General features: G+C 45.2%; 1 protein-coding gene across 1 annotated transcript in view; it reads left to right on the top strand.

Moving 5' to 3' along the window:
• The window catches only part of BCKDHB (branched chain keto acid dehydrogenase E1 subunit beta), a 296116-nt gene that overhangs the window by 261915 nt on the left and 15290 nt on the right, over window positions 1-18911 (top strand). The gene's annotated exons all lie outside the window — the stretch shown is intronic.

Below are 18911 nucleotides of genomic sequence, written 5' to 3'. Positions count from 1 at the left end.
TTAGACTTGAAATTAGACAAAGGTTTCTAACCATCAGAGGAGTGAAGTTCTGGAACAGCCTTCCAAGGGGAGCAGTGGGGGCAAAAGACTAAGCTTGATAAGTTTATGGAGGGGATGGTATGATGGGATAGCCTAATTTTGGCAATTAATTGATCTTTGATTATTAGCAGGTAAATATGCCCAATGGTCTGTTATGGGATGTTAGATGGGGAGGGATCTGAGTTACTACAGAGAATTCTTTCCTGGGTGCTGGCTAGTGAGTCTTGCCCACATGCGCAGGGTTTAACTGATCGCCATATTTGGGGTCGGGAAGGAATTTTCCTCCAGGGCAGATTGGCAGAGGCCCTGGAGGCTTTTTGCCTTCCTCTACAGCGTGGGGCATGGATCACTTGCTGGAGGATTCTCTGCACCTTGAGGTCTTTAAGCCACGATTTGAGGACTTCAATAACTCAGACATAGGTTAGGGGTTTATTACAGGAGTGGGTAGGTGAGATTCTGTGGCCTGCGTTGTGCAGGAGGTCAGACTAGATGATCATAATGGTCCCGTCTGACCTTAAAGTCTATGAATCTATGTAGTGGAAATTTCCAGAGGCAGGTATAAATATGCAGGCAAGAATCAGTCTAGAGATAACGAGGTTAGTTCAATCAGGGAGGAAGAGGCTGTCTTCTAGCAGTTGAGGTGTGAACACCAAGGGAGGAGAAACTGCTTTTGTAGTTGGCTAGCCATTGACAGTCTTTGTTTAATCCTGAGTTGATGGTGTCAAATTTGCAAATGAACTGAAGTTCAGCAGTTTCTCTTTGAAGTCTGTTCCTGAAGTTTTTTTGCTGCAGGATGGCTACCTTTAAATCTGCTATTGTGTGTCCAGTGTAAAGTGTTCTCCTACAGGTTTTTGTATGTCGCCATTCCTAATATCTGACTTGTGTACATTTATCCTTTTACATAGGGATTGTCCAGTTTGGCTGATGTACATAGCAGAGGGGCATTGCTGGCACATGATGGCGTATATTACATTGGTGGACGTGCAGGTAAATGAGTCGGTGATGTTGTGGCTGATCTGGTTAGGTCCTGTGATGGCGTCGTTGGTGTGAATATGTGGGCAGAATTGGCATCAAGGTTTGTTGCATGGATTGGTTCCTGAGTTAGAGTTACTATGGTGCAGTGTGTGGTTGCTGGTAAGAATATGCTTAAGATTGGCGGGTTGTCTGTGGGCGAGGACTGGCCTGCCTCCCAAGGCCTGTGAAAATGAGGGATCATTGTCCAGGAAGGGTTGTAGATCACCAATGATGCATTGGAGAGGTTTTAGCTGAGGATTGTAGGTGATGGCCAGTGGAGTTCTGTTGATTTCTTTCTTGGGCTTGTCTTGCAGCAGGAGGCTTCTGGGTACACGTCTGGCTCTGTTGATTTGTTTCCTTATTTCCTCGTGCGGGTATCGTAGTTTTGAGAATGCTTGGTGAAGATCTTGTAGGTGTTGGTCTCTGTCTGAGGGGTTGGAGTAAATGCGGTTGTACCTCAGTGCTTGGCTGTAGACGATGGATCGTGTGGTGTGTCCGCGATGGAAGCTGGAGGCAGGAAGGTAGGCATAGCAGTCGGTGGGTTTTTGGTATACAGTGGTGTTAACGTGACCATCACTTGTTTGTACCGTGGTGTCTAGGAAGTGGACCTCCCGTGTAGATTGGTCCAGGCTGAGGTTGACCTCAGTGAATGGGACAATAAGACTAATGCTCTTCAATATATATTTTTATAATGGAGTAGCTATGCAACATATTGTCTGGGAAAATAATATAGGGGTTGTATGGAAAAGTGGTTAAAACTGTCAGAAAAGTGCATATCTAGAAGAAGGAGGAAAAGACACTCCTTATGGGAAAGTCCTGCATAATTCAATAAGAAATGACAACCTCGCTATAGAATTTTTAAATGAACTTATAGCATTCTATAGCAAGGATAGAATTCTCTGTTAAATTCTGTACATGGTGAACATTCTATACACAAGTTTTAATTTTCTATCAAATTTGACTTTTTTTAATGTAATTTGTTATAGAATCCTATTTAGTATCTGTAAAACCCGTCACTTTCACCTCCATTAAATTTTATAGGATTCTTCAATATCGGAGTTGACTCATCAGTACAGCGATTAGAATAAAAATAATAACAGTTAATTTTTCTATTTTACAAAAGTATATTTAATGTGAGATTTTCTTTAGCTTTCTGTGTTGCAATATTTCAGCCAATTGTTCTGAAAAGTCAAGCAAATTAATTTGAAGTACATAGATTTAAAAGTACATTGTTGTAGTGGAAACCTGAAGAAATATGCTCTCAGTTTGAAGATAAACATATAAACAATTTACAGAATTTAGGTTCATATGTTTTGTGACAAATTGATCAGTATGGTGTGCTGTCAGAAAACTCACCTTGCTAGAACAAAATGGGAAATGTATTGTCCGAAATTACATCATAAAACTAACTAGAAGTACTTCTCCTTAGAGTATTGTTAGCATGTGATGAGTAAAGTGTTACTCCCCCTAGGAAGGGTATGAAATGCAGGATATGTAGGTTGACAAGGTGCTTCATTGCAGGGAAGCCTGATCTGCATAGACAGCTGTGAAAATAAACATGTCATTCACTAGCTATTAAAACTCTAAACGCAAGTTCTTTCAGTGATTTCTCGGATGGCACATTTAACTTAATCAGAAAATATTTTTGAAAGATTTTAAAAATAGGATTGTGGGTCCTGCCTGGTGATAATATTACATAAAAAAAAATCTGAGTTTAATTATTAATGCAATATCCTCTCTGTAATTAAAAAGAGCAGGAAGGGGTAAGATCCTCACTTACCAAAAAAGTGAGCAAATATGTATCATGCTGTTCAGCCACGAGAAAAAAATGTTAGTGGTAAATAAGCTGCCAATATTTACACACATGAGTAATATATGCAGGCTAGTAGTCTAGTGGATTTGTTCATTTGCTTAAAGTAAAGCACATGCATAACTGTTTTCAGGATCCAGGCTTGAGTAGATGCGGTAAGAAATAAAAACAAAATAAAACAAAACTCTGCACATACTTTGTCAGGCTTGGCCCAAAGCCAGCTGAAGTAATCGTATGTGTCTTCAATGGGCTTTGTATCAAGTCTATAGAGTGTATGTAGATCCTTGTACTAATTCTTACATAAGTAGTACTAAGGCCCTACAACACTGTATGAAAATATGCAGCAGCCTTTTTTGAGGACCTTGAACCCAGTACATGTGCAGACATTTTGCATATACACCTCTACCCTGATATAACGCTGACCTCGGGAGCCAAAAAATCGTATCGTGTTATAGGTGAAACTGCGTTACATCAAACTTGCTTTGATCCGCCAGAGTGCACAGGCCCACCCCCCCGGAGCACTGCTTTACTGCGTTATATCCAAATTCGTGTTATATTGGGGTAGAGGTGTACTTAAACATCCACTGATACAGTTAGTTTTTGCCATACTGATTTTGCCATATTTTTGCTGATTGCAAGTTAAAAATTCTGCACAGTAATAATGTTCTGTTCCTGCCCACACCCTGAGGAGCATGCTTTGGCTTTGCTATGTCTCTTTAAATATTTCTTCAGGCTACCGCCCTACTTTTTGGAGTTTGCAGATGTGTTGAGGTTCTTCTCTGTGGCTTGATTTTAGTGTTGTAAATTGGAATGGGTCTGTAACATGTAGGACATTTTCGTATGTGTATAGAATTTGGAGGCTGGCATAGTAGCAAATGGCTATGATTTTCAATGGATAAACCATGCAAGACTTTAGTAACAATTAGTAATGGTATTAAATCACAGACACGGAGAGAGAAAAAGTGTCACTTTGTACTAAATAAAGTATGAATAACAGTTATGAGTTCAAGATAGTAATCCTAATGGTGTGATACCAGTGTGTACAGCTGAGGGAGAAGATACGCACTCCTGGCATTCAAGTTCCCTTTTTTGTTTATAAATACATCTATGTATTGTAATTTGTCCCTTTTTTCTTCTGCCATTGTTGTCATTAACTTACTTCTTGAGCTCAATCAGCATTCTCACATTTTACAAAAGATTGAACCAAAAGAATCTTAAAAGAAGACTTCAGGTACATAGTATAAAGTATATGTGATTTGGGAGATAGACTTTAGATGGTATCCAGATTTCATCTGGATCTGCTGAAGTGCTGAGGGGCCAAAAATCAATTCAGGGTATTATTTGTGTAGAATTGTCTCTGGAAAGTGGCCATCAGCAAGGTCAGCATTCATCCTCCAAAGAAAAAAATACATTTTAAAAAATCACCATTGCCTTAATATAAGAGCTGCTTCTGGCAATCTGGGGTCCAGTTGCACCCTCGTATTAGTGTTCTGGGGACCCTCCATGCAGGTTCCTTCTGTCCTGTGCAGTAGATTTTGTGGAGAGGAGTCATGCCTCATATCATACAAACTGTAAACTTGCCAGGGCAAAACTTCATTATATCTGCCAGGGAATCGTTTTGGGGGTAAAAATCATTCAAGTCTACCTCAGGACAAATTTACCCAGGGATATATTTTAATCATATATAATTTTCACTGAGCATGTTGGCCATTTTATAGTCAAAATAGTTATGATGGTGTTTTCTAATCTACATGCAAAAGTGGGGTAAGGGTTTTGGGGAGGGATGGGGTAATGAGGGAAGAGAGGGATTTTTATTGGTTTGTTTCTGTGACAAAGAAAAGGAATTTGACATGCACAGAAAAGGTTTCACTTTTTTCACAGACACCATGGCAATGTCGCTGACATTATTCAATTTTTGTACAGCTCTACTCCCAAGATGTCTAGCTTCCCACTGTTACTAACCAAGGAGCCAATCCTACTGACTTCAAATAAAAGTCATAGAGTCTAAGGACAGAAGGGACCACCAGATCATGTAGTCTAACCTCTGGTATATCACAGGATTTAAAAAACCATGTCAATCCTGCATTATATTATCATAGAAAGTATAGCATGAAAAGGCCTATTGGGTTCATACCATTACTAGAGCAGGATCGTTTCCTGCAGGACATTTCCCTACTGCTTCATCCAGTCTAGTTTTAAATATCTCAAAGGATAAGGTTCCCACCATGCCCCTTTGGAGACTAGTAAACAGTCTGTTATCAGTTAAGAAGTATTTCCTAAATTTATCCTAAATTTTCCTTTTTCTTCATTTGATCCCAGGTAGCCCTCTCTACCTCTCTGATGTTTACACCATTCAAATATTTGTAGACTCTTATCATATCCTCCTGCTTCCTGTAGTCATTATTTAGACAAGCTAAGTTAAACATACTCGTTTCTTTCTTTTCCTTAGAACTTTATTTCTCCAGCCTCCTTCACTATTTTTACTGCTCTTCTGTGGACAACTTCCAGTTTGTCTACATCTTCCTGGTAATGAAGTGCCCAAATATGGACACAGTATTCTAGGTGCTAGACTCTTGCAAAGTTCTAATATGTATCAGAAAGAATGTTTTAATGTTTTGAAATGCTTACCTAGGCTGTCTTAATTGCTGCTGTTTGTGGGCATTAATCATTCATTAGTATTTTGTTTCCCCCCTTGTGTCTCTTTTTCCAACTTTTCGTGTTTAAATACAACGTTTTCTTTTTGCCACCAAAGGATCTCATGCGCTGAACGGGATCTGGGACAGATCCACCCACATGTGAGGGTTCATTCTGAGGGAGAGCAGGTGTTGGTGCTGATGATCAAGCATGTCTCACAGTGCCCTGAAGGCCGTGACACATGCAAAAGGATCAGAAATTTCGCATCAGTTTTTAAAAACTATTTATCATCCAGGGGCTTAGTTATCCTGCTGGTGGTCCACTGCCTTGTTTCTGTGCTATTTTAAATCAGCTGCTTCAGGAGCCAGCACTTCCAATTGGTGATTTACAGGAATAGGTAGTTCAGGAATCTGGGCATGTAGCATGAAAGAGCTGCCATGTGAATAGAAGACTGAATGGAAGCCAGGAAAAAAAGATTGTTTTAAAAAGCCAGGACAGTGACAGTCTGTTTCAAAAATGGACCATCCAGTTAAAAAACAGATGGGAGGCAAATGACAGCTCTTAAAAGTAGTATTATTTCAGGTCCAAATTTAATACAAGCAGTCCTTGGACTTGCGACACAATTGGTTCCTGAAAAGTGCGTCGTAAGTCAAAACGTAACTCGGACCTGCAATACACTCCATTGCGGAACCAAGCATCGTTAAGTCAAAACCAATTGTTGTAAGTCGAATCAGGGAGTCAATTCAGAAACATCGTAAGTGCCGTTTGTCCTAAGTCAAACGTTGTAAGGTCGAGGACTGCCTGTAATGCTGATGGCTGCAGAAATGGATTTCCAAAAATGATTGGCCTTTCTTGTGATCCTATAGAGTTTCCAGCTAATAGTTTGATGATCTGTTCCTGCTTTATTATGGGATTTATATATTAGGGACCTCATCTATTATGAACAAAAAGATAAGATTTGTTTTCAGATCATCTCTGCTTTTGCATTTACATTATTACATTACATATCTTGTGGTGAGCTGTATGGTGCCCCCCAGTAGAGCCAAACCTTCCCAGATACAGCCCCATGCTACTTCCCCAATTTCCCACAAGCTCCAGACCAGCGTATGTGCTGTTTCTGAAGGAAGTGCAGAATTCTTACAGGCAGTGAGATGTTTGAATGCTTGACCCCTCTGAGAGAATAAACTACTTCCTTTTTCTTTTCCTTTCTTTTTAAGAACACAAGGAACTTAAGTTCAGGAAGAATAAGTCAATTTAATGTTAAGGTGGAGAATTTTATATATTATCTAGGGTGTAACTGTGGATGTTCTCATTATTCATATAAATTACATTACACTGTTTTGTATTGATCTGTGTGCTGCCACCCAGTATGGCCAATCTTTTTTGACAACTAATGCCCTCTTGGTCTCAAAATCTTGTGGCAATGAGTTCCACAGGTTGATTTTCTGTTGTTCACATTAAAAACAAGTATTTTTAGCTTTAAATTTGTTGTCTTTCAATTGCAATTGAGTGTCCCCTTGTTCTTGTGTTATGTGAGAAAGTAAATAGGAGTGCCTATTTTATGCTGAGTGTCCAGCAAGAGTGGGAGTCAGAGATTTGGCCCAGGAGCAATTTAGAACAGACTGGAGTCTGCTCTAAAGTTTGCCTGTGGTGTATGCCAGTTGGGGATTGCTGGAATTCATTACTGTCTGGCCACTCCCCCTAACCACACCTTTCTACCTCCAAAATTACTGCTAATTCCATCTGTTGGGGCGGGGGGGGGGGAAAGGTGGGGGTGTTCCTAGGACTATCAGGAATAGGTTTTCAGTAAGTATTTGAAGTTAGTTGTTGCCAAGCAAATTTAAAAAAATTAGTTTCCTCCCTCCAAAAATACCATAACTTAAAGGAAGTAACTTGCACAAGTACAGTATTACACAGCTCATGAAACAAGTGGCCATTCATAAGAATATAACTATATACACATAGTCAAAGCAAATTCCATTTACAAACTCACAGCAGCTGGTGCTTTCAGCTGTAAGGAAAGGTTTTGTGCTGCAAACTTTGAGACACTTCAACCTCTTTGGAAATTTGAGATATTTGCCATTTTTTTTTTAATATCTGACTTTTATTAATTATTTATTGTGTTTGCATGAAACAGACTTAAAGGTAATTTGCATTTGATCAGCTAAGTCCTTAGAATGCTGAACATTTCTTAGAAATCTTTTTTTAATCTGATTTATTCCTTATGCAGGAATCTTTCACATAGAAAAGAAATTTCTTCAAGTATAATGTGTCTTAACAAATAAGATTCAACTCATTGTTAGGTCACTAAATGGCCTGTGACAAGTTAAATTGAGGGATTGTAGGTAAAGTGAGTGCAGAAGTGAGTGATGACATTTCAGTAGAGAAATGTGAGATGCAAAAGTCTGTTCTTCAACTCTGCACATATATGATTTATGACAAACATATATTAGAAAATACCATAAAACATAGTGAATCTCTAGAGCTAATTTGACTTTCCTCTCTGAAAAGTTTATGGACTCCCAGTAGCCTTTTCAAAACTATAGATCTGACAACTAACTAAACTCCTAAATCCAATATGCCCAAACTTCAAAAAAGTTGAGAACTGGTCCTGACCTTTGCAGCCAGTCCCTATCTGTCTAATGAATCAAATTAAATTTATAGATTTGAACAGCCTGCCATCTGCTTCCTCCAAATTTAACAATTTGGACCATCTAGTAAAAAAAAAAAATACCTCTTCAAAAAACAACAACAGAAATATTGTTTTACTTACAATGTAATGGATCTTGGCATTGTGGTTATTGTGGTTCCTGTTGCATACATATCAAAAAATTTCTAATAGTAGAAGAGATGACAAAAATATTGCCATCCTCTCCTTGTGCATACCCTTCCTTAAAATTAATTTTTGCTATGTCACTAACAAGAAGTGAGCTCCTACATTTAAAAAAAAATTGTTACAGAGCCATCAAGATATACCCATCCGGTAACTGAGGAATTATATAATCTTATTGTAACCTTTGTGCTGCCGACTTCCATCTCCACTTGTGTATTTATTCTTCTCACTTGCATCACGACTAAAATCTATAGTATAATCATTTTGGGGTAAGGACCTTGGTTTTTACTTTTTATATAAAGTGCCTTGCACACTACTGAGTGCTGTAAAATAATAACTGAGAGCAAGAATGTGCCTACTGGGACACAGAATATTACATCAATAACATGGAGTTTTAAAAGACTTCAAATGCTGAGGTAACTTTAAAAAGATGAAAATATTTTTGTATTGTCTGCTATTGTTTATATGTAGCAAGAGAGGATGAGAAATGGATCATAAACACATGAAGGTGGGCAAAGGAAAAGAATAGAAGACACAGAAGTGGGATACTTAAAGGAAAAAAATCATCTCCCTTTGTGTGTCTTCTCTTTCTTTCCTGCTCTTCCTTTAACTAAGTAATGCATAATTTGCTACTCACAGAACCAGTCCACCATTTCCCAGAAGTCTGGAAAGCAACCCAGTATCAATTTGCAGCCAAGCATTTGCATGTGTAACTCTGTATATCAGTAACACTGGATGCTGCAAATTGCCTGTCAGGCGAGGCACTATGGGAACATTTCTAAATAGTCTTCAGTTAATAGCCAGATGCATATAAGCACTTAGTCCAATTTGTGAAGTTGTTGGAAAGAACTGCAGTGATTTTAATCTCTTGCAGGTTGGAAAGGGATGGGGAATATTCATTTTCAACATAATGTATTTCAAAGCATGTATTAGTTTAATAGTTTTATCATGTTGCTCAAATCATATCTCTTTGCATATATCTATAACTTCTAATATATTATTCAACATTTCTGTCCAATAACAGTGGCCCCAATTCAACAAGGTACTCAACTCATGCTTAACTTTAAACACTTGAGTAGTCCCATTGACTTCAATTTGATTACTCACATGGTTTAAAGGTAGGTGTGTGCTTATGCACATTGCTGATTCAGTAATCAGCAGTAATCTTTGTGAAAGTTTTCCACTGCAGCATGCTAAAAATGTGGGGAGAAAAATCAAAAAGGCAGATTATCTGACACAGAAAACAAATTTAGAATACAATCATGCAAAGTTTAGCAAATCCTTGCATTTACCATCTGTAAAGATAGGGCACAGTTTTGTTCTGAAGTGCTTGGTTAGAGTGATCACTTTATGAATGTTGAGAATGGATTTTCAAAGGGATTTCTGCTCCTACATCTGTGGGTCACGTTTGAATCACTTCCCTTAAATGTATCTAAATGGCCACATAGTTAAGATTAGAGAGCACGGGTAGCTAAAATGCCTTTATAGCATGACCAGGTATTCTCCTATTAAGTTTTAGAGTGAAATCTTGGCCTGATGGAAAGTCAGTGGCAAAACTCCCAGTTACTTGATTGGGACCAGAATGTCATCCCTAAAATTTTAGCTTGTGGGGAGTGATTTTGTGTCTTATCTGGACACTTTTCATATGTATCACTGCCATGTTTTTAATGTGAATTCTCAGCCACATATGTCCCTTTTTAAACACTTCTTCAAAGGAGAGGATGATATGTTCTTTTATTTTTAATAGTGTGGAGAAGTTTTACATCATAATACCAAATACCCACGTGGCTCTCTTCCAAACATTTTTTTTCAAAAGTACCTACACTGAATCATAAGCCAGGTATCTACTTCACCTCGCAAAAGTATTGAATTTCTAGTATTGAATGTTTAGATCTGTCTTTTCCTAAGCACTTTTCTTCAGAAGGTATCAGGTTTCTGGAATTGTTCATTGTAGAATAATTTTATCTAAACATATGGAGAGATATCTAAGGCCTTAGCATTGTGCACAAAAATTCTTTGGGACAAATTTTTTTCTCTCGTGCCCCAAGGTAAATATGGAATAACTCCACTGACATCAAAATGAGGCCTGTTATATTTCTATGAGTGTGGAGGGGTGAGAGTGGGGGAAGCTCTGTGCATATGTTCAGTGTACCAGTTTCCCAGTAGGCTTGTAAAATAGGCTTTTGCACATCAGCTCTTTATAAGGGATTAGATTCCTGTGCATATTACACTTCCAGTCCCATTTTCTGTACAGTATGGCGACACAGGTGCAAATGGTCTGGCACAACAATATGTACAACAGATGTTGCAGTGTCATATTATCCATCAAGCTGCTTTGGTTATCCTCATACAGTCTTATATTATTATACAGCTGCTGTGAACAAGAATCCATGTAAAATATGTTATTTAGCATGGTCTGTCACATGGAGAATTAAGTGTTCTTCAAGACCACACTTTATATGGGACTGATGGGCTGAAAGTGTAGAATATGCTGATAGACAATATAAAGAGAGCTGTTCACCTGCATGAAAGACTTACTAATACTGTAAATTTACTAATGTATTGTCCTATATACTCCTCAATGTCATCTTATTTGCTTGGGTTACAATCAGCAAATCAGTAACCTATCAGATAATCCATTTCATAATCTGTAATTTTGTGGAAAAGTCTTATTTATTTGGCTGGGGAAAAAAAGATACCATTACACATTTCCTTCCTAAAATTAGCATTACCCGGCCTCAAACCCTCCTGCAGCCTTGCAGTGTAAAAGACACTTTTGACTCCCAGCCTGCTTTTGATCCTGTTCTTGTTCATGCCGCAGCCTTGCCAGAGCCCTGTTCCAGTCTTGTCCTTGCTCCAGCTCCATTACTGACCTGCACCAGCCTCCCCTCTGCTTCCTAAGCCTCAAACTCTGATTACCCGGCTTTGGCCTGTACTTGGAGCCCAACTATGGTACTGACTTAACTTGTCCCTGGACTCTGACCGCCCAGCTTCGACCTGGCTACAGTACTCATTCTGGCTTGTCTAGAGATTTTAATCTCCATTCTGACCCCAGCCTGTCCCCGTATCTGATTCCAGAGCCACCCTTGGCCCAGTCCTCACCCTACACCTGGCTTCAACCTTTGTTCCAACCACTAGGCCTGAATACCAGGAAACAGCATCTGACAACACCAAATGTATGCCTCATTCTTCTTCGAGTGATTGTTCACGTCCATTACACATTAGGTGTACGCGCGCCGCGTGCACGGATGTCGGAAACTTTTTCCCTTAGCGGCTCCCGTCGGGCCGGCAGGGCCCCCGCCTTCCCGCCAGAGCGGCGCCCCGCTCCAGGGTATATATATCGCTGCCGACCCGACCCCTCCAGTTCCTTCTTACCGTCCGTGGCGGCATTGGAACAACTCTGTCTCTCGTCTGAGAGTGTCCCTTAGCATAGTCATTAGTGTTATTTAGCAAACAGTTAGCAGTTATTTAGTAGTAGTGTTGAGCTTAGTAGTTAACAGCTCATTAGGTACTTAAAGTTCCTGCTGTGGTTGCTTGGTCAACCCCGGCACCGGCCCTGGGCGGCGGGGCATGCCGCACGCCCAAAGCTTCAAGGCTTGTGCCACGTGCCGCAAGCCTATGCCATTGAGCGACCCCCACGACTCGTGTCTCCGCTGCCTGGGGGAAGCTCACCAGAAAGAGCGCTGCAAGATCTGCAAGGCCTTTAAGCCCAGAACTAAGAAAGAAAGAGACTTTCGCCTTAAGCAGCTGCTCATGGAGATAGCGTTGCAGCCCTCCACTTAGGCGGCACCGTCTGCCTCCGTGCGGAGCGCCCCGGCATCGGTGCAGGAACCGGCGCCGGCGGGTCACCCGAAGCCCACGGCACCGACCCAACGGGGGCATGTACGACACCGGTCGTCTTCGCCGGCAAAATCGAAGGGCCAACCTAAAGCCCGAGGACGCTCCCCGCATAAGAGGGCGGCGCCGGTGAAGACCTCGAGTGCGCCTAAGGCCGGTACGGCCCCGGCACAGACCCCGGTAGTGGCTCCGGCGCCGAAAGGCCCGTCGAGCCCCGGGATAGGCGCGTCGAGTGAGGATGAAGGGCTGGAGGAGCTCTTGGAACAGCCCTCCACTCCGGACACATTTGAGGCAGCTAAGGACCTCATTGCATTGTCCGTTGAGGCCCCTACACGTACTGAGGACGCTCCGCCGAAGCTGCCACACAGAGGCAAGCCGGCGATGGTGCGCCCATCACGGTCGCCGTCTCGGCACCGTTCACGGAACCGGTCCCGGTCGAGCTCCGGCTCGGTGGACTCCCGGTTGCCCTCAGCGCAGAAAGCACCGCAGCAGTCGGGCTTCAACAAGCGGTCGGCACCGACTCAACAACCAAGCACGAGTCGGCACCGCGAGGCGTCGGCGGTACGTTACCCGAGGCTGACCAGCCGTAGTCGTTCCCGGTCCCGCGATCACCGGTACCGATCCAGGTCCAGGTCAGCGAGACGCTGCTCCAGGTCCTGGTCGCAGAGGCGCTACTCCCCAAACCCGGACCGGCACCATCCTACGGCTCCACCGTGGCCTTCCAGGTCACCGTCTGTGGTCTCGGAGACTGACTCGGGCCGGTACGGCGGGTATGCCCATAGGGCGCAGGCTAGCAGGGACTACGAAGCCTATGGCCATTCCCAGTGGGGCCAACCGAGCCAATGGCCCTTCTGGACACCCTGGGCCTACCACCAGCAAGGGCCCCCATCGAGGACCTCGAGATCCGGGCCATCAGGGTACCGATCCCGCTCCCCGCGTACCGCCCGCCATCGCATAAGGAGGCAACGGTCTCTAGACCGCCGAGTGGGAGGGAGTGGACTCGGCACCGAGCACGGTACCGTCCCAGTCCCACACGGTGGGTCAGGCCCCAGAGGAGCAACCGGTCGATGCCGGTTTGCAGGAAGATGAGGATGGGCAGAAGGCCCCGACCTCTTCCTCCTCGCCGGACGAGGCAGTAGCGGGCACGATGGTGTCCGGCCCTCCCCCGATTGACCATCGGGCGCACCAAGACCTGCTTCGTCGGGTAGCCCTCAATCTGGGCTTGCAAGCGGAGGAGACTGTAGAACAGGAGGACCCCATGGTCGATATCCTGAGCTCGGAGGGGCCCTCCAGAGTCGCTCTCCCGATTATACGGACAGTCCAGTCCAACTATAAGACGGTGTGGCAAACGCCGGCCTCCAGTGCACTGACTGCAAGAAGCGTGGAGAGGAAATACTTCGCCCCATCTAGTGGGTTTGACTTCCTCTTTTTACACCCGTCTCCTTGTTCGCTGGTGGTCTCGGCGGTCAACGAGCGAGAGCGTCATGGCCAGCAAGCTCCTGCGCCCAAGGGCAAGGAAGCTAAGCGATTAGACTTGTTCGGGAGGAAAGTCTATTCATCTGGGGGCCTTCAGCTGAGGATCGCTAATCAGCAGGCGATTCTAAACAGACACAATTTTAACTCTTGGGCATCAGTCTCCAAGTTTAAGGACTCCCTACCGCCTGACGCGCATCCTGAGTTCACGGCCCTGGTGGACGAGGGGATGGCGGTGGCCAAGACCTCATTGCAGGCCTCCCTCGACTCAGCCGACGCAGCGGCTAGAACAATCGCGTCAGGGGTAGTGATGAGGCGTTCAGCATGGTTACAGGCTTCAGGCCTTCCGCCAGAGGTGCAGACCACACTGCAGGATCTCTCGTTTGAAGGTTCGGGCTTGTTCTCCGACCAAACGGACGCCAGGCTACATAGCCTTAAGGACTCGCGAGCAACCCTTAAGTCGTTGGGTATGCATACCCCGGTGACACAACGCAAGCCCTTTAAACCTCAACCACCACAGAGGCAGTACCACCCTCGCCCTCGGCACGAACCGTACCGCCATCGTGGCAGGGATAACAGGCGGAGACGTAACAATACGCCTAACCAGGGCCAAGGTCACGGCCAGGGCAAGCCGCAGCCAGGGAACAAACCAGGCTTTTGAAGCTACGCCCGAGGACAGCGTACCACATTCCATACCGGATCCTCCTCCGAGTTTCAAGGACCGCCTGTCCCATTTCTACCGGGCATGGTTGCGCATAACATCGGACCGCTGGGTCCTGCGCACAGTGAAGGCGGGCTATACCCTCCAGTTTTCATCGCCCCCTCCCTGCCATCCCCCTTCCCCGTCCCTCTTCAGGGACCCCTCTCACGAGCAACTTCTCATGCAGGAGGTACAGACCCTTCTCGCAGCAGGAGCAGTGGAAGAGGTCCCACCAGACCTAAGGGGAAAAGGATTCTACTCCAGATACTTCCTGATTCCCAAGGCAAAAGGGGGCCTCCGTCCTATCTTGGACCTGCGCGACCTAAACAAGTTTCTGATCAGAGCGCGCTTCCGCATGGTCTCCCTTGGAACTATTATCCCATCCCTGGATCCGGGGGATTGGTACGCTGCCCTCGATATGAAAGATGCCTATTTTCACATCGCTATCAATCCGGCCCACAGGCGGTTCCTGCGCTTCATTATCAACCAGCGCCATTTCCAATTTACGGTCCTGCCTTTCGGCCTGGCATCAGCACCACGAGTATTCACGAAATGCATGTCCGTGGTAGCAGCCTTCCTTCGGAAGAGAAGGATGCGTGTGTTCCCGTACTTGGACGACTGGCTTCTCGCGGGCAGGTCGGAGGCCGAGGTCCGATCTCACGTGAAACTGGCATGGCAGACGTTCGACAGACTCGGCCTCAGGGTCAATGTGCCCAAGTCCACGTTAGTTCCCACACAGAGACTGGACTTCATAGGTGCGACCCTAGACTCGGTGACCGCGCGGGCAAGCCTCCCAGAGTCACGGTTCCTGACAATTCAGAGGGCCATAAGCTCAGTCCAAAAATTCCCCACGACAACGGCGAGGTGTTGCATGCAGCTCCTGGAGCATATGGCAGCTTGCACACATGTGGTCAGACATGCCCGCCTAAGGCTCCGGCCTTTGCAGTTGTGGTTTGCCCAAACGTACCGCCCCAACAGAGACCCATTGGATCGAGTGGTGACGATCCCAGATCAGGTGTTGGGCTCGCTCCGCTGGTGGCTCGATCAACAGCAGGTCTGCGAAGGGATCCCCTTCGCTGCCCCACAGCCCACTCTGACGTTGGTAACAGATGCATCGGACCTGGGTTGGGGAGCGCATCTGGGGGAACTGCGGACCCAAGGGCTGTGGTCCAGAGAAGACAAACTGCTTCACATCAATCTAAAGGAGCTAAGAGCGGTTCGCCTCGCCTGTCAGACCTTCCATGCCACCATAGAAGGTCACAGCGTGGCAGTCCTGACGGACAACACTACCGCCATGTTCTATATAAACAAGCAGGACGGGTCCCGGTCTTCTCCCCTCTGTCGCGAGGCACTCCAATTATGGGACTTTTGTATAGCCCATGCGATCCACCTCATCGCAACGTATCTTCCGGGGATCCAAAACAGCTTAGCAGACTGCCTCAGCCGATCCTACCGAATGCACGAATGGACGTTGAGGCGAGACGTCCTGCATTCAATCTTCCGGAGGTGGGGCTTTCCCCGGGTGGATCTGTTCGCCACCAAGGACAACAGTCAATGCCCTCAGTTCTGCTCGTTCCAGAACCTCAGCCCGGGATCATTAGCAGATGCCTTCACGATCCCATGGGGAGGGAGCCTGAGGTATGCCTTCCCTCCGTTCCCACTCATACACAAGGTCCTCCTCAAGACCCGCAGGGACAGGGCGACAGTTATACTTATCGCCCCGGCCTGGCCACGCCAGCATTGGTTCACGACCCTTCTGAAATTGTCCATAGCCGACCCGATCACCCTCCCCCTCCATCGCGACCTAGTCACACAAGACAAGGGTCGCCTGCTCCACCCAAACCTGTCTTCGCTACATCTCACGGCGTGGTATCTCTCTGGCTGAACGATGCAGAACACAGGTGCTCTCACCAGGTTCAGCAAATCCTCCTTAGTAGTAGGAAGTCCTCTACAAGAGCGACCTACCTGGCCAAATGGAAAAGGTTCTCCCACTGGTGCGAGCCTCAGCACATACAGCCTTTACAGGCCTCAGTTCCGTCGATCCTGGACTACTTACTGCACCTCAAGCATCAAGGGCTTGCGCCCGCCTCGATTAGAGTGCATTTAGCCGCCATTTCGTCTTTCCATCCGGGAGAGTTGGGAGTGTCAGTGTTCTCCAACCCCACAGTGGCCCGATTCCTCAAGGGGCTGGAGAGGGTGTTTCCCTACTCGCGCCCGCCTGTCCCTGCGTGGAGTCTGAACCTAGTCCTAACAAAGCTCATGGGACCCCCCTTTGAACCCCTAGCCACTTGCTCCCTCATGCACCTCTCATGGAAGGTGGTGTTTCTCGTGGCCATCACATCGGCCAGGAGAGTATCGGAATTGAGGGCCTTCACTTCAGAACCCCCTTATACAGTTTTTCATAAGGATAAGGTGCAACTGAGGCCGCACCCCAAATTCCTTCCGAAAGTGGTATCGCAGTTTCACATGGGACAGGACATTTGTCTACCGGTGTTCTTCCCTAAACCCCATACGGACCCTCACCACCGTAGCCTACATACCCTTGATGTTCGAAGGGCATTGGCATTCTACCTGGAACGGACCAGGTCGTTCCGCAGAACACCTCAGCTGTTCATTGCCATTGCAACTTATGAAAGGCTTGCCTATCTCGACACAGCGCTTGTCGGCATGGATTGTGCATTGTATACGCACGTGTTATGAGCTCGCCGATGTTCCGGCCCCAGAGATCCGGGCCCACTCGACTAGGGCCCAAGCGTCCTCAACGGCCGCCTTGGCGCAGGTCCCTATTCAGGAGATCTGTAAGGCGGCCACCTGGTCGTCCGTGCATACGTTCACAGCCCACTACGCGATCCATCATCAGACCAGAGAGGACGCGATGGTCGGACGGGCTGTGCTACAGTCAGTTGTACCTTGACTCCTACCCACCTCCAATGGTAAGCTAATGTGTAATGGATGTGAACAATCACTCGAAGAAGAAAGAACGGTTACTTACCTTCTGTAACTGTTGTTCTTCGAGATGTGTTGTTCACGTCCATTACACTTCCCACCCTCCTTCCCCTCTGTCGGAGTCTCCGGCAAGAAGGAACCGGAGGGGTCAGGTCGGCAGGGATATATATACCCTGGAGCGGGGCGCCGCTCTGGCGGGAAGGAGGGGGCCCTGCCGGCCCGACGGGAGCCGCTAAGGGAAAAAGTTTCCGACGTCCGTGCACGCGGCGCGCGTACACCTAATGTGTAATGGACGTGAACAACACATCTCGAAGAACAACAGTTACAGAAGGTAAGTAACCGTTCTTTCTCTGCAGTATGATTTCATTCCAAGTTATGTGAAAACATTCTAAAAGTTATTATTCTTATAAATATTTTCAGCAAATCTGTAAACTAGTAATAAATTTGAAAGCCTAGATTTTACCAGTTTACTGAGCTTCTGTCAGTAGTAACTGGCGCCATTGACATTGTTACTGACTTCAGAGGGACTGCTCATGCTACTAAATATTAAACTTATAGTGTTTGTGGCATCAGATCCTAATTCAGCATCCAGAGAATGTAAAGGTAGCTATGGTGGCTTAAATAATTAAAGTCCCTGTAAAAGGATCTGATATTAGCAAATACCTCCAGTGGCCAAAGATGGGACACTAGCTGAGGAGAGCTTTGAGTTACAATAGAGAATTCTTTCTCGGGTCTCTCACCCACATGCTTAGAGTCTAACTGATCACCATATTTGGGGGTTGGGAAGGAATTTTCCCCAAGGTCAGAAGGCAGAGACCCTGGGGTTTTTTGCCATCTTCTGCAGCGTCAGGTACTGGTCACTTGCTGGTTTGGACCAGTGTAAATGGTGAATTCTCTGTAACTTGAAGACTTTAAATCAAGATTTAGTATCTCAGCCAGAGATTATGGGCCTATTACAGGAGTGGGTGGGTCAGTTTCTATGGTCTGCAATGTGCAGGAGGTCAGACTAGATGATTGTGATGGTCCTTTCTGGCCTTAAAGTCATGAGTCTAAGATATACTGTTGTAGAGTATATCTGGATACTGGATCACTCTATGATTGCCTGTTCTCTTCTTTCCCTCTGAAACACCTGGCATTGGGCCACTGTCAGAAGACTAGATGCTGGGCTAGATGGACCATTGGTCTGACCCAGTATGGCCATTCTTAGGTTCTTAGAGGACTTTCCCACATAATTATTTAAAATAATATATTGTAAGTATGATAATGAACATTCATTTAAAGAAGTTTTATGTAAGAAAATAACCAATTTGTTACCTTAACTTCATATATTATTTTTCATTATACCTAATGCAGTTTTTTTATCAGCCAATCAGTTTGCTAAAATATCACTTATTCCATGATTAACAAGAAGTGAAGCACAGAGTACAGTACTGATCCTGCAATGAGATCCATATGGGTATGTTCCCGCATGAAACTACATTGACTTCAGGGGGATTGTGCAGTGCTTCACCCACATGGATTTAATTGCACGGTTGAGACCTCGTTTTCCACCTCTGAAATAGCTTGTTGATAAAATAAAATTTCTTATTTGTCAATGTGCAAAAGAAAATCCTCACGGTCAGGCA

The sequence above is a fragment of the Malaclemys terrapin genome, chromosome 3, assembly GCF_027887155.1.
Source record: "Malaclemys terrapin pileata isolate rMalTer1 chromosome 3, rMalTer1.hap1, whole genome shotgun sequence".
NCBI lineage: Eukaryota > Metazoa > Chordata > Testudines > Emydidae > Malaclemys > Malaclemys terrapin.
This window is presented reverse-complemented; position numbering and strand designations above follow the sequence as displayed.